This window comes from Scyliorhinus torazame, chromosome 9 (genome assembly GCF_047496885.1).
Source record: "Scyliorhinus torazame isolate Kashiwa2021f chromosome 9, sScyTor2.1, whole genome shotgun sequence".
In the NCBI taxonomy this organism is placed as follows: Eukaryota; Metazoa; Chordata; class Chondrichthyes; order Carcharhiniformes; family Scyliorhinidae; genus Scyliorhinus; species Scyliorhinus torazame.
This window is the reverse complement of record NC_092715.1, coordinates 116,225,284-116,239,275: the sequence shown is the minus strand read 5'-3', so window position 1 is coordinate 116,239,275 and position 13,992 is coordinate 116,225,284. Positions and strand designations below refer to the sequence as shown.

The following is a 13,992-nucleotide window of genomic DNA, read 5'->3' as shown; positions in this document are numbered from 1 at the left end:
TCCTAATGAAAAAACACAGCACGAAAAGAAACGAGCGCTAGTCTGCCAGCAAGCTTGAGCACAGTGCAGAGTTCTGTGGGAGAAAAGATGGCGGGAGCAAGTACACCAGGTGGAGCTGCATCCATTATGGTGGATACACTGGCTGAGGAATTTGAGCGGCAATTTGCAAAGCATTTTGAGCGGCGTGGGAAGGAGATGATGGGAACTCTCAAACAGTCAGAGGAAGATGCGTTGGACTTGAGAAAGGAAGCTCTTGGAAAGGTGGAGACGGTGCGTTAGCATGGTGAGGTGCTGAAGGGGGTGGAGACACATTCGCGGAACAGCGACCAGCTTGTCTTGCTGGAAGTGCAGCTGTTTAAGGTGGAGGACAGTGATAAAGGACTGAGAGCTAAGATGGGGGACCTGGAGAACAGGTCATTGCGGCAGAATCTGCGGATTGTGGGGTTGGAGAGCCGAGGCCGACAAGAGTACTTCTCAGGGATGTTCATGAAGCTGCTGGGGTAGGAGGATAATGCCACCCCTTCGAGCTGGATTGGACTCATCGGTCGCTTTGGCCAAGGGCGAACGATCCACCCTTGGAGCTATGATTCTCCGTTTTCACAGCTATCAGTCGAAGGAGAAGGTTTTGGCATGGGCAAAGCAGAACCAGGAGGCGAGGTGGGAAGTATTTGCATATACCAGGACATCCCGGTGGATCTGACAAAAATGCTCACGGCCTTCAACAGAGCGAAGGTGGCACTTTACAAGAGTGGTATGCGGTACCCAGCAAGGCGGAGGGTTACGCACAACTAGAAGGACCATTTCTTCGAAACAGCGGAGAAGGCAGAGGCATTTGTGAAGGCTGAAGGATGGGGACTGAACTGAGTTGGAACTATGATTTCTGATGTTATTAATGGGAACAGTGGGATAATGTGTTGTTTTTTCCCCTTTGTTTTGTGTTCAACAGGTTTGGTTGTTTCGATTTGGGTGTGTTTTTCTTTCTGTGGGCTTATGTGTTAGGTATATGGAGGAGAGAGGGCTTTGGCAGGGGCCGTCTCACGAGCAAACTGGAGTTAGCTATTGAACGGGAGCAAGGTGGGGGGGGGGGCAGGTTTCGACTGGCCGAGGAAGTGTGAATGCTGGGGAGGGTGGGGAGCATGAAGAGTGGAGCTGTTTCGAGGTTGGGAGGTTTTTGGGATGGGGGTGTGATAGTTGGCTGGTGGTGAAGGGGGGGGGGCAGGGCTTGGGCCCATTCGTGCTCACCCCGGGGCCATCGTGAGTGGATGGTGGACCTAAGAAGTCGGGCAGCAGGCACTCTCCTGGCAGTCATGGCTGATAGAGGGGGGGGGGGGGGGGGGGGGGGGGGAGAGAGAGAGAGAGAGAGAGAGAGAGAGAGTCTGATCTGAATGGTAACATGGCATGCTCGGGGGCTGGGGTGAACCGGTGAAGCAGGCAAGAAGAGCTTAAGAGTCATTTGAAGAGCTTAAGAGACGATGTGGTGCTGCTGCAGAAGAGACCCATTCATTTGAGGGTGAAGGACCAGGCCAGGTATAGCTTTGTGAGGGTTGGATGAGCCAGGTGTTTCACTTGGGGTTTGAAAGCAGGGCCCGGGGGGGCGACACCTTTGTCCACAGGGAAAGTGGTACGCCAGTTGAGGTGGGCAATGGGTGCGGTATACGAGTACGGGCAGAATGCCAGTCGCTTGTTGGCAGGCCAGCTCAGGCAGCATTTAAGGAATGTTATCAGAAGTTGGAGAGGTGGACGAGTTGGCCATGAGTAAGTTACTAGAGGGGTTGGGGTGTCCATTAGTGAAAGAGGATAGGGCATGGTTGGAGGAACCAGTGAGAGTTGAGGAGGTCCACACAGCGATAGGGAGAATACAAACTGGTACGACATCGGAGCCAGATGGGTTCCTGGTGGAATTTTATAATAGGTTTATGGACAGGCTGGCACGGCGGTTAGTGGGGAGGTTTGAGGACGCGGTAGCTGAGGGCGGGCGCTTCCAGAGACAATGGGGTAGGCATTTATCTTGCTTTTGTTATGGAAAGATAAGGACCCACTGGAGTATGGATCTCACCGGCCAATAGCCCTGCTAAATACAGATGCCAAAATCCCTGCCAAAGTGTTGGAGCTTAGGCTGAAGGAGTGTCTCCCGCAGGTGATAGAGGGGGCCAGACAGGGATTGTGAAGGATAGGTGGTTGGCCTCGAGTGTACGGCACTGGCTTTTAATCGGGTAGAGTGGAATTATTTATTTGTGGTGTTGGAATGGTTTGGTATTGGGCCCAAGTTTGTGGCGTGGGTCGAATTGTTTTACAAGGATCCGAAGGCAAGTGTTCATATGAATGCAGTGAACTGGGGACACTTTCAGCTACACGGGGAACAAGAAAGGGCGATGGAGCCCTTGGCCATTGTGCTGAGCAGCTCGGATAAGTGGAGGGGGTGGTGGGGAAGGTGGATGGAGCTTAGGGTGTCCTAGTATGCAGATTACTTTCTTTTGTATATTTCGGACCCAGTCCCCATGGTGGGGGGATATCATGGGGCTGCTTGAGCAATTTGTGGCATTTTCGGGATACAAATTGAACTTAGAAAAGAGCCAGTATTTTTTGGCCTCCCCGCCTGCCAGGGACGGGAGCTAGTTTGGGGGAATTGCAGCTTCGCGTCGCAACCACTCACTTCAGGTATCTAGGGGGTGCAGATGGCTCACGATTCAGCCCAGCTCCGTAAATTGAACTTTACGAGCCTGTTGGTAGGGTCACGGCGGAACTTAGGGGTGGGACAACCTCCCTCTATCATTGGCAGGACGGGTGTAATCCTAAAGATGAATATTTTGCTGCAGTTTTCATTTTTATTTCAATGTTTACTGGTCTTCTTGCCGAAAGCATTTTTCATAGGGGTGGCACAGTTGATTTTGTCATTTATCTGAGCAGGCAAGGTAGCTAGGATTTTAAAATGATGCTTCAGAGAAGACACTTGGGAGGTTTGGCTCCACCGAATCTGATGTATTATTGTTGGGCGGCGCATGCCGAGAAGGTGCAGGGAGCCAGAGGCAATTTGGGTGAGGATGGAGGCAGGTTCTTGTAGGGGGTCAGGGGTTGTGGGCACTGGCAACAGTGCCACTCCAGTTTGCCCCAGGGAAATATTTAGGTAGGCCACACTGAAGATATGGAGGTATGTTTCGGCAGCATTTTAAATAAGGAGTGAACAAAGAACAAACAAAGAAATGTACAGCACAGGAACAGGCCCTTCGGCCCTCCAAGCCCGTGCCGACCATGCTGCCCGACTAAACTACAATCTTCTACACTTCCTGGGTCCGTATCCTTCTATTCCCATCCTATTCATATATTTGTCAAGATGCCCCTTAAATGTCCCTATCGTCCCTGCTTCCACTACCTCCTCCGGTAGCGAGTTCCAGGCACCCACTACCCTCTGCGTAAAAAACTTGCCTCGTACATCTACTCTCAACCTTGCCCCTCTCACCTTAAACCTATGCCCCCTAGTAATTGACCCCTCTACCCTGGGGAAAAGCCTCTGACTATCCACTCTGTCTATGCCCCTCATAATTTTTCATAATCTTTCAGGTCTCCCCTCAACCTCCTTCGTTCCAGTGAGAACAAACAGAGTTTATTCAATCGCTCCTCATAGCTAATGCCCTCCATACCAGGCAACATTCTGGTAAATCTCTTCTGCACCCTCTCTAAAGCCTCCACATCCTTCTGGTAGTGTGGCGACCAGAATTGAACACTATACTCCAAGTGTGGCCTAACTAAGGTTCTATACAGCTGCAACATGACTTGCCAATTCTTATACTCAATGCCCCGGCCAATGAAGGCAAGCATGCCGTATGCCTTCTTGACTACCTTCTCCACCTGTGTTGCCCCTTTCAATGACCTGTGGACCTGTACTCCTAGATCTCTTTGACTTTCAATACTCTTGAGGGTTCTACCATTCACTGTATATTTCCTACCTGCATTAGACCTTCCAAAATGCATTACCTCACATTTGTCCGGATTAAACTCCATCTGCCATCTCTCCTCCCAAGTCTCCAGACAATCTAAATCCTGCTGTATCCTCCGACAGTCCTCATCGCTATCCGCAATTCCACCAACCTTTGTGTCGTCTGCAAACTTACTAATCAGACCAGTTACATTTTCTTCCAAATCATTTATATATACTACAAAGAGCAAAGGTCCCAGCACTGATCCCTGTGGAACACCACTGGTCACAGCCCTCCAATTAGAAAAGCATCCCTCCATTGCTACTCTCTGCCTTCTATGGCCTAGCCAGTTCTGTATCCACCTTGCCAGCTCACCCCTGATCCCGTGTGACTTCACCTTTTGTACTAGTCTACCATGAGGGACCTTGTCAAAGGCCTTACTGAAGTCCATATAGACAACATCTACTGCCCTACCTGCATCAATCATCTTTGTGACCTCCTCAAAAAACTCTATCAAGTTAGTGAGACACGACCTCCCCTTCACAAAACCATGCTGCCTCTCACTAATACGTCCATTTGCTTCCAAATGGGAGTAGATCCTGTCTCGAAGAATTCTCTCCAGTAATTTCCCTACCACTGAAGTAAGGCTCACCGGCCTGTAGTTCCCGGGATTATCCTTGCTACCCTTCTTAAACAGAGGAACAACATTGGCTATTCTCCAGTCCTCCGGGACATCCCCTGAAGACAGCGAGGATCCAAAGATTTCTGTCAAGGCCTCAGCAATTTCCTCTCCAGCCTCCTTCAGTATTCTGGGGTAGATCCCATCAGGCCCTGGGGACTTATCTACCTTAATATTTTTTAAGACACCCAACACCTCGTCTTTTTGGATCACAATGTGACCCAGGCTATCTACACCCCCTTCTCCAGACTCAACATCTACCAATTCCTTCTCTTTGGTGAATACTGATGCAAAGTATTCATTTAGTACCTCGCCCATTTCCTCTGGCTCCACACATAGATTCCCTTGCCTATCCTTCAGTGGGCCAACCCTTTCTCTGGCTACCCTCTTGCTTTTTATGTACGTGTAAAAAGCCTTGGGATTTTCCTTAACCCTATTTGCCAATGACTTTTCGTGACCCCTTCTAGCCCTCCTGACTCCTTGCTTAAGTTCCTTCCTACTTTCCTTATATTCCACGCAGGCTTCGTCTGTTCCCAGCCTTTTAGCCCTGACAAATGCCTCCTTTTTCTTTTTGACGAGGCCTACAATATCACTCGTCATCCAAGGTTCCCGAAAATTGCCGTATTTATCTTTCTTCCTCACAGGAAAATGCCGGTCCTGTATTCCTTTCAACTGCCACTTGAAAGCCTCCCACATGTCAGATGTTGATTTGCCCTCAAACATCCGCCCCCAATCTATGTTCTTCAGTTCCCGCCTAATATTGTTATAATTAGCCTTCCCCCAATTTAGCACATTCATCCTAGGACCACTCTTATCCTTGTCCACCAGTACTTTAAAACTTACTGAATTGTGGTCACTGTTACCGAAATGCTCCCCTACTGAAACATCTACCACCTGGCCGGGCTCATTCCCCAATACCAGGTCCAGTACCGCCCCTTCCCTAGTTGGACTGTCTACATATTGTTTCAAGAAGCCCTCCTGGATGCTCCTTACAAACTCCGCCCCGTCTAAGCCCCTGGCACTAAGTGAGTCCCAGTCAATATTGGGGAAGTTGAAGTCTCCCATCACCACAACCCTGTTGTTTTTACTCTTTTCCAAAATCTGTCTACCTATCTGCTCCTCTATCTCCCGCTGGCTGTTGGGAGGCCTGTAGTATACCCCCAACATTGTGACTGCACCCTTCTTATTCCTGATCTCTACCCATATAGCCTCACTGCCCTCTGAGGTGTCCTCTCGCAGTACAGCTGTGATATTCTCCCGAACAAGTAGTGCAACTCCACCTCCCCTTTTACATCCCCCTCTATCCCGCCTGAAACATCTAAATCCTGGAACGTTTAGCTGCCAATCCTGCCCTTCCCTCAACCAGGTCTCTGTAATGGCAACAACATCATAGTTCCAAGTACTAATCCAAGCTCTAAGTTCATCTGCCTTACCCATAATGCTCCTTGCATTAAAACATATGCACTTCAGGCCACCAGACCCGCTGTGTTCAGCAACTTCTCCCCGTCTGCTCTGCCTCAGAGCCACACTGTCCCTATTCCCTAGTTCTCCCTCAATGCTCTCACCTTCTGACCTATTGCTCCCGTGCCCACCCCCCTGCCATACTAGTTTAAACCCTCCCGTGTGACACTAGCAAACCTCGCGGCCAGGATATTTTGTGGGGTCGAAGCTGATGCCGATCCGAACAAATCATTTGTTTGAGCCGGCGAGATTTGGTGCTAGATTTTGTGTGCGAGACTCGGGTTAATACAATTAAAGATGGTGCACAGGGCACACCTGACGAGGTCAAGGATAGGCAGGTTGTTTGAGCGGGTGGAGCACATTTGCGAGTGGTGTGAGGGAGACCCAGCCAACCACTTGCTTATGTTCTGGTTCTGCCTGATGTTGGGGATGATTTGGGGCTCTCTCTTCAGCACCAGGTCAGAGATTCTGCACATGGACTTGGACCCAGCTCCCTGGGGACCATGTTTAGGATATCGGACCTGCCCGACTTGCAGATGGGGGCGGGTGATTTAGCTTTCACTTCGCTGGTTTCGCGCAGGCAGATTCTGTTGGGGTGGAGGTCAGCTTCTCCGCCCTGTGCCTCAGTGTGGTTGGGGGACTTGATGAATTTCCTGTACCTTGAGACAGTTAAGTTCACCGTGAGGGGGGCTATTGAGGGGTTTTATAAGAGATGAAGACCATTTATTCTTTACTTTAAAGAGTTGGTCACTCTCAGCTGTTTGGGGTCAGGGTTGGGGAGGGGGGGTGGCACGGTAGTACAGTGGGTAGCACTGTTGCTTCACAGCGCCAAGGTCCTGGGTTTGATCCCCAGCTTGGGACACTATGTGCGGAGTCTGCACGTTCTACCTGTGTCTGCGTGGGTTTCCTCGGGTGCTCAGGTTTCCTCCCACAAGTTCTGAAAGACGTGCTTGTTAGGTGAATTGGACACTCTACATTCTCCCTCAGTGTACCCAAACAGGCGCCATACTGTGGCGACGAGGGGATTTTCGTAATAACTTAATTGCAGTGTTAATGCAAGCCTACTTGAGGCACTAAAAGAGGTGATTATTATTTGAGTCTTCGGTGTATCAGCTCAAGGGAGGGGGGTTGTTTTGTTATCTTTCCTATTTTGGGTTCTCTGTTTTATATATAAAATGGTAACGACCTAATAAAAACATTTTTTTAAAAAGAAATGACTGGGGTGGAGCAGTCTCCTCAACATGGCAACTTAGTCAGCTAACAGGCTCCTAATCTGGCACTCTCAAGTGCATTGCAACTGATGATTGCAAATATTAAGGTTATTGATGAGAAACTTGGTCTGTTAGCATATCAGTGCTCATAGTATAGAGCTGCACAATACCGGTAAAAGGCTTGACGAAGCGGAGGAGAGAATTAGGAAATGCAAGTTCCTCACTGTCCATGTGGAGTCTGCACATTCTCCCCACAACCCAAAGATGTGCAGGTTCGGTGGATTTGCCACGCTAGATCGCTCCTTAATTGGAAAAAAATAATTGGGTACTCTAAATTTAAAAAAAAAGAAATGCTTCCTTGGTAAAGGCCGCTTACAGTTCTTGGAAAAGCAGCTGTATGGTGTGGCAGAATTCCTTGACGGCCTGGAAAATTGGGGTCGGAGGAAGAATGTCCGGATTGTCAGAAAGAACGGAGAGTAAGCTCCCAGTTAAATTCTTTGAGAGCTGGCTACCACATCTTCTTAATTTTGAACTGAAAAGTGGGCACATTAAATTATAACGGCATGTTGTATTTTGCTCCTGAGTCAGAGGAACAACCAACGGCTCCGGCCCATAATTACACACTTTCATAACTTCAACGATTGGCAAGGAGACACCTGGTCATAATGGGGCCTTGATCCATGAGGGAGTGATGGTCCCTTTTTTGCAAGATTGCTCAGCAGCAATACATCAGAAACATACGGGGTCTGATGTAATTAGAAGACAATTGGAGTGCAATATGCCTTACTGTATCCTGCAACACTGCGGGTGACATCAGACAAGTCTATAAAGACGTTTGGCAATCCTGCTAAAATCTTGGCTTTTTGAATTCCATGGAAGGCAACAATTTAGAGTAACAGACTGCAGTTAACTGTGTAATCCGGACTCTATCCCTTGTCATTATCATTTTTCCCCAATTCGGTGTTGGCACTTTTCATTCTGACAGGGTGATTCAGCAATTCAGCACGACGGTGAGTTTTTATCCAAAAGAATGGCAGGGACATGCATTTGTCTTTAATGAAAATTACTCCTCAGCGTGCTCGTTCTATTTAAGGAACTCGCTGCGCTAGTTGTATGACACTCGGGCTGTGTGAAGAATATCCTTCGCTCCTTTGTTTTTATCCGTGCGCTTATAACGGAAGTATACGTTTTATGGTCTACTTTGCTCTGATCATGAGGACTATGAGTAGTGCCACTCCTGGAAGGTGGAGGTGTGGATTATGTCTCAACAGGAAGGGTTAGAATGCAGAAAAGACATTCTGTGCTCATCCTTTTCATGGCATATTTTGTCTCCTCTCTTTTAAGGAGAAACACTCCGTGTAATTATGGGAGGTTTGTAGGTATCACCTTACAGGACCATACACAGGTTGAGAACAACCCCCTTAAAGCTGTTAGATTCGGGTGTTTTGTTTATTATTATTTGGGGGTTAAAGAATCATTAATTGGTTCCTGTCAGGGTGCAGAAAAGAAAAAAGTCTCATGTCTTATAAAAATACTTTATATAATGTGTCACTGGCACTTCCAGTATGGTTGGAGATTCACCCATCTCCCGCTTGGGCGTGCACGCTTGTTTTGGTGCACAACAAGCAGGACGGGAAAATCCTTGGCTAGTATGCCATTTTCTGTGTGTCAATATCATATACTGTCTTTGACTAAATAAACAATGACAGTAGATACTTTGAACCTCTTAGAACGTACTAGAACATACAGTGCAGAAGGAGGCCATTCGGCCCATCGAGTCTGCACCGACCCACTTAAGCCCTCACTTCCACCCTCTCCCCGCAACTCAATAACCCCTCCTAACCTAATAACCCATCTAACCTTTTTGGTCACAAAGGGCAATTTATCATGGCCAATCCACCTAACCTGCACGTCTTTGGACTGTGGGAGGAAACCAGAGCACCTGGAGGAAACCCACGCAGACACGGAGAGAACATGCAGACTCCGCACAGACAGTGACCCAACGGGGAATCGAACCTGGGACCCTGGCGCTGTGAAGCCACAGTGCTGTCCACTTGTGCTACCGTGCTGATCTGCAGTTGTTTTTTTATTTAAGGGCTTAACGGGTGTTTAATCTTCAATTTTTTTTTCTTTCAAATCCATTTGGGAATTCAGATCAGAGGGGATGGAAGTTAAGGCTGTTGCATGCTCCTCCTGTAGGATGTGGGAGGTAAGGGAGACCGCTAGTGTCCCCACTTACTATACCTGCGGGAAGTGCACACAACTCCAACTCCTCGGAGACAGTGTTAGGAAACTGGAGCTGGATGAACTTCGGATCATCCGGGAGGCAGAGGGGGTGATAGAGAGGAATTACAGGGAGGTAGCCACACGCAAGGTTCAAGACAAGAGTAGCTGGGTTACAGCCAGGGTAAGGAAAGGGAACAGGCCGACAGGGCACGGATCCCCTGTGGCCGTTACCGTTCAAAACAAGTATACCACTTTGGATACTGTTTGAGGGGAGGGGGGCACCTACCAGGGGAAAGCCACAGCAGCCAGGTCTCTGCCGCTCAGACTGGCTCTGAAGGGAAGAGGAAAGAACAGAAAAGCGATAATGATAGGAGACTCAATGGTTAGGGGAATGGATAGGAGTTTCTATGGTCGCAAATGAGACTCCCAGAAGGTATGTTGCCTCCCGGGTGCCAGGGATGTCTCGGATCGAGTCCACAGGATGGCATTCTATATCTCTCCTTCCTTCCCTATGTACAGTATGCGTTGTCTGCATGTCAGGCAAGAAACAATTCTTTCCACTGTATACTAATACATGTGCCAATAATAAATCAAATTAAATTAAAATTCTCAAGGGGGAGGGGGAGCAACCAGAAGTCGTGGTGCACATTGGCACCAACGACATAGCTAAGAAAAGGGATGAGGATCTAAAAAGCGAGTTTAGGGAGTTAGGTTGGAAGCTAAAGAGCAGGACGAGCAGAGTAGCAAGCACAGGATTGCTACCGGTGCCACGTGCTAGTGAGGCAAGGATAGAGAGCGAGTACAGCTGAACACGTGGCTACAGGGCTGGTGCAGGAGGGAAGGCTTCAGATATGTACTTCATTGGGATATCTTCTGGGGAAGGTGGGACCTGTACATGAGGGACGGGTTGCACATAAACAGGAAGGGCACCAATATCCTGGGCAGGAGGTTTGCTAGAGCTCTTTGAAGGGTTTAAACTAGTTTGGCAGGGGGATGGGAACCAGAGCTATGGATCAGAGGATAGGGTAGCTGTTGAACGGGCAGAAATAGTATGCAGCAAGTTTGGGAGGAAGGATAGACAGTTGATAGGGCAAAGTTGCACTCAGTGGAATGGGTAAAGTGTGTTTGTTTCAATGCAAGGAGTCTCAGGAATAAGGGACATGAACTTAGAGCATGGGCAGTACTTGGAACTACAATGTTGTGGCTATTACAGAGACATGGATTTCACAGGGGCAGAATGGTTGTTAGATATTCCGGAGTTCAGATGTTTTAAGAAGAATAGGGAGGGAGGTAAAAGAGGGGGGGGGGGGGGGGGGGGAGTGGCACTGTTAATTAGAGAGCACATCACAGCTGCAAAAAAGGAGGTAGTCGAGGAGGGGTTGTCTACTGAGTAAGTATGGGTGGAAGTCAGAAACAAGAAAGGAGCAGTCACTTTTTTGGGAGTTTTCTATGGACCCCTAAGGGCAGCAGAGAGATGGAGGAACAGATTGGACGGCAGATCTTGGAAAGGTGCAGAAGTAACAGAGTTGTTGTAATGGGTGACTTAAACATCCCTAATATTGACTGGAACCTCCTTAGTGCAAATGGGTTAGATGGAGCAGATGTCAGGTGTCCAGGAAGGATTCCTGACTCAGTATGTAGATAGGCCGACTAGGGGGGAGGCCATATTGGATTTGGTGCTTGGAAACTAACCAGGCGTCTGACGTCTCAGTGGGAGAGCATTTTGATGACAGTGACCACAACTACTTGACCTTTACCATAATCATGGAGAAGGATAGGCAAAGACAGTATGGGAAGGTATTTAATTGGGGGAGGGGAAATTATACTGCTATTAGACAGGAGCTGGGGAGCATAAATTGGGAACAGATGTTCTCAGGGAAATGCACAACAGTAATGCGGGGATTGTTTAAGGGGCACTTGCTGCGAGTGCTGAATAGTTTTGTCCCACTGAGACAAGCAAGTAATGGTACGGTGAAGGAGCCTTGGATGACAAGAGAAGTGGAGCTTCTAGTCAAGAGGAAGAAGGAAGCTTACGTACGGTTGAGGAAGCAAGGATATGGCACGGCTCTAGAGGGTTACAAGGTAGCCGGGAAGGAACTCAAAATTGGACTTAGGAGAGCTGGAAGGGGGGGATAAGAAAGCCCTGGCGGGAAGGATTAGGGAAAACCCCAAAGCGTTCTACACTTATGTGAGAAGTAAGAGGATGATCAGAGTGAGAGTAGAACTGATCAGGGATAGTGGAGCCTAGAGTCTGAGGACGTAGGGGAGGCCCTAAATTAATATTTTGCTTCAGTATTCACTAGAGAGAGGGACATTGTTGCTCATGAGAACAGCGTGAACCAGGTTAATAGGCTCAAACAGGTTGATATTAAGAAGGAAGATGTGCTGGAAATTTTGAAAAGCATCAGGATAGATAAGTCCCCTGGGCCATACGGGATCTACCCAAGGTTACTACGGGAAGCAAGGGAGGAGATTGCTGTGCCGTTGGCGATGATCTTTGCATCCTCACTCTCCACTGGAGCAGTACTGGATGATTGGAGGGAGGCAAATGCTGTTCCCCTGTCCAAGAAAGGGAATAGTGAAATCCCTGGGAATTACAGACCAGTCAGACCTATGTCTGTGGTAAGCAAAATACTGGAACAGATTCTGAGAGATGGGATTTATGATTATTTGGAAAAACAGTTTGATTGAAGACAGTCAGCATGATTTTGTGAGGGGCACGTCATGCCTCACAAGTCTCACTGAATTCTTTGAGGATGTGACGAGACACATTGATGAAGGTCGGGCAGTGGATGCGGTATATATGAATTTCAGTAAAGCATTTGGTAAGATTCCCCGTGGGAGGCTCATTAAGAAAGTCAGGGGGCATGGGATACAGGGAAATGTGGCTGTCTGGATACAGAATTGGCTCGCTGAAAAAAGGCAGCACATGGTAATGGAGGTCAGTGACCAGTGGTGTCCCACAGGGATCTGTCCTGGGACCTCTGCTCTTTGTGTTTTTTATAAATGACTTGGATGAAGAGGTGGAAGGGTGGGCTCGTAAGTTTGCTGATGACACAAAGGTTGGTGGAGTTGTAGATAGGGTCGAGGGCTGTTGCAGGTTACAACAGGACATTGACAGGATTCAGAGCTTGGCTGAGAAGTGGCAGATGGGAGTTCAACCTAGATAAATGTGAAGTGATTAATTTTGGACGTCAAATTTGAATGCTGAATACAGGGTAAAAGGCTGGATTCTTGGAAGTGTGGAGGAACAGAGGGAATTTGGGGTCCACATCCCTCAAAGTTGCCACCCAAGTTGATAGGGTTGTTAAGAATGCTTATGGCGTGTTCGCTTTCATTTACAGGGGATTGAGTTTAAAAGCCGCGAGGTTTTGCTGCAGCTTTATAAAACCCTGGTTAGACCACACTTGGAATATTGTATCCAGTTCTGGTCGCCTCATTATAGGAAGGATGTGGATGCTTTGGAAAGTGTGGAGAGGAAATTTACCAGGATGCTGCCGAGACAGGAGGGCATGTCTTATGAAGAAAGGTTGAGGGAGCTAGGGCTTTTCTCACTGAAGCGAAGGAGGAAGAGAGGTGACTTGATAGAGGTGTACAAGGTGCTGAGAGGCATGGATAGAGTGGATAGCCAGAGACTTTTTCCCAGGGCGGAAATGGCTGTCATGAGGGGACATAATTTTAAGGTGATTGGAGGAAGGTATAGGGGAGATGTCAGAGGTAGGTCCTTTACACAGAGGGGTGGGTGTGTGGAATGCACTGCCAGCGGAGGTGGTGGAGTCAGAGTCATTAAGGACATTTAAGCGACTCTTGGACAAGCACAGGGACAGCAGTAAATTGAAGGGGTGTAGGTTAGGTTGATCTTAGATTAGGATAAGTGGTCGGCACAACATCGTGGGCGGAAGGGCCTGTTCTGTGCTGTACTGTTCTATGTTCTACAGGGAACATAGAACAGTACAGCACACGGAAATCTTTATTTCATTAAAAAGGGGAGAGTTGACGTAGCTTTGGTGCAGAAACCTCATTTAGATGGCAAGGAGCACCAGAAATTGAAGGGAGGCTGGGTGGAGCAGGCAATGTTTTGGCTCATTCTCGACTAGTAACCTGGGAGTGTGCTTTTCAGACTGGAGAACTATGTGAAGGACGGTTTGGTGGGGGTGGGTGGGGCCTTAATTCCCTTCTAGCTATCTCAGCCTTAAATAGAGACAAGAACTCAGCTCCCACAGCTCTGTGGCAAGATGTTCCAAAGACACAACCTTCAGAGAAGAAATTCCTCCTCATCTCAGTCCTAAATGGGCACCCCTTTATTTTGAGACTCTGCCCTCTGGTCCGAGACGTTCCCATGAGGGGATGCATCGTTTCAGCATTTACCCTGTTAAGCCAATTAAGAATCGTATATGTTTCAATGAGATCACCGCTCACTCTTCCAATGAATAAAGTTCCAACCTTTGCTCTTAAGACAATCCTTCCGTACCATGGATCATCCTAGTGAACCTTTTCTGAA

The 13,992-nt window shown here is 48.2% G+C and overlaps 1 protein-coding gene across 3 annotated transcripts in view; it reads right to left on the bottom strand.

Moving 5' to 3' along the window:
• Positions 1 to 13,992, bottom strand: part of fer (fer (fps/fes related) tyrosine kinase) — a 414,420-nt gene that overhangs the window by 297,371 nt on the left and 103,057 nt on the right. The gene's annotated exons all lie outside the window — the stretch shown is intronic.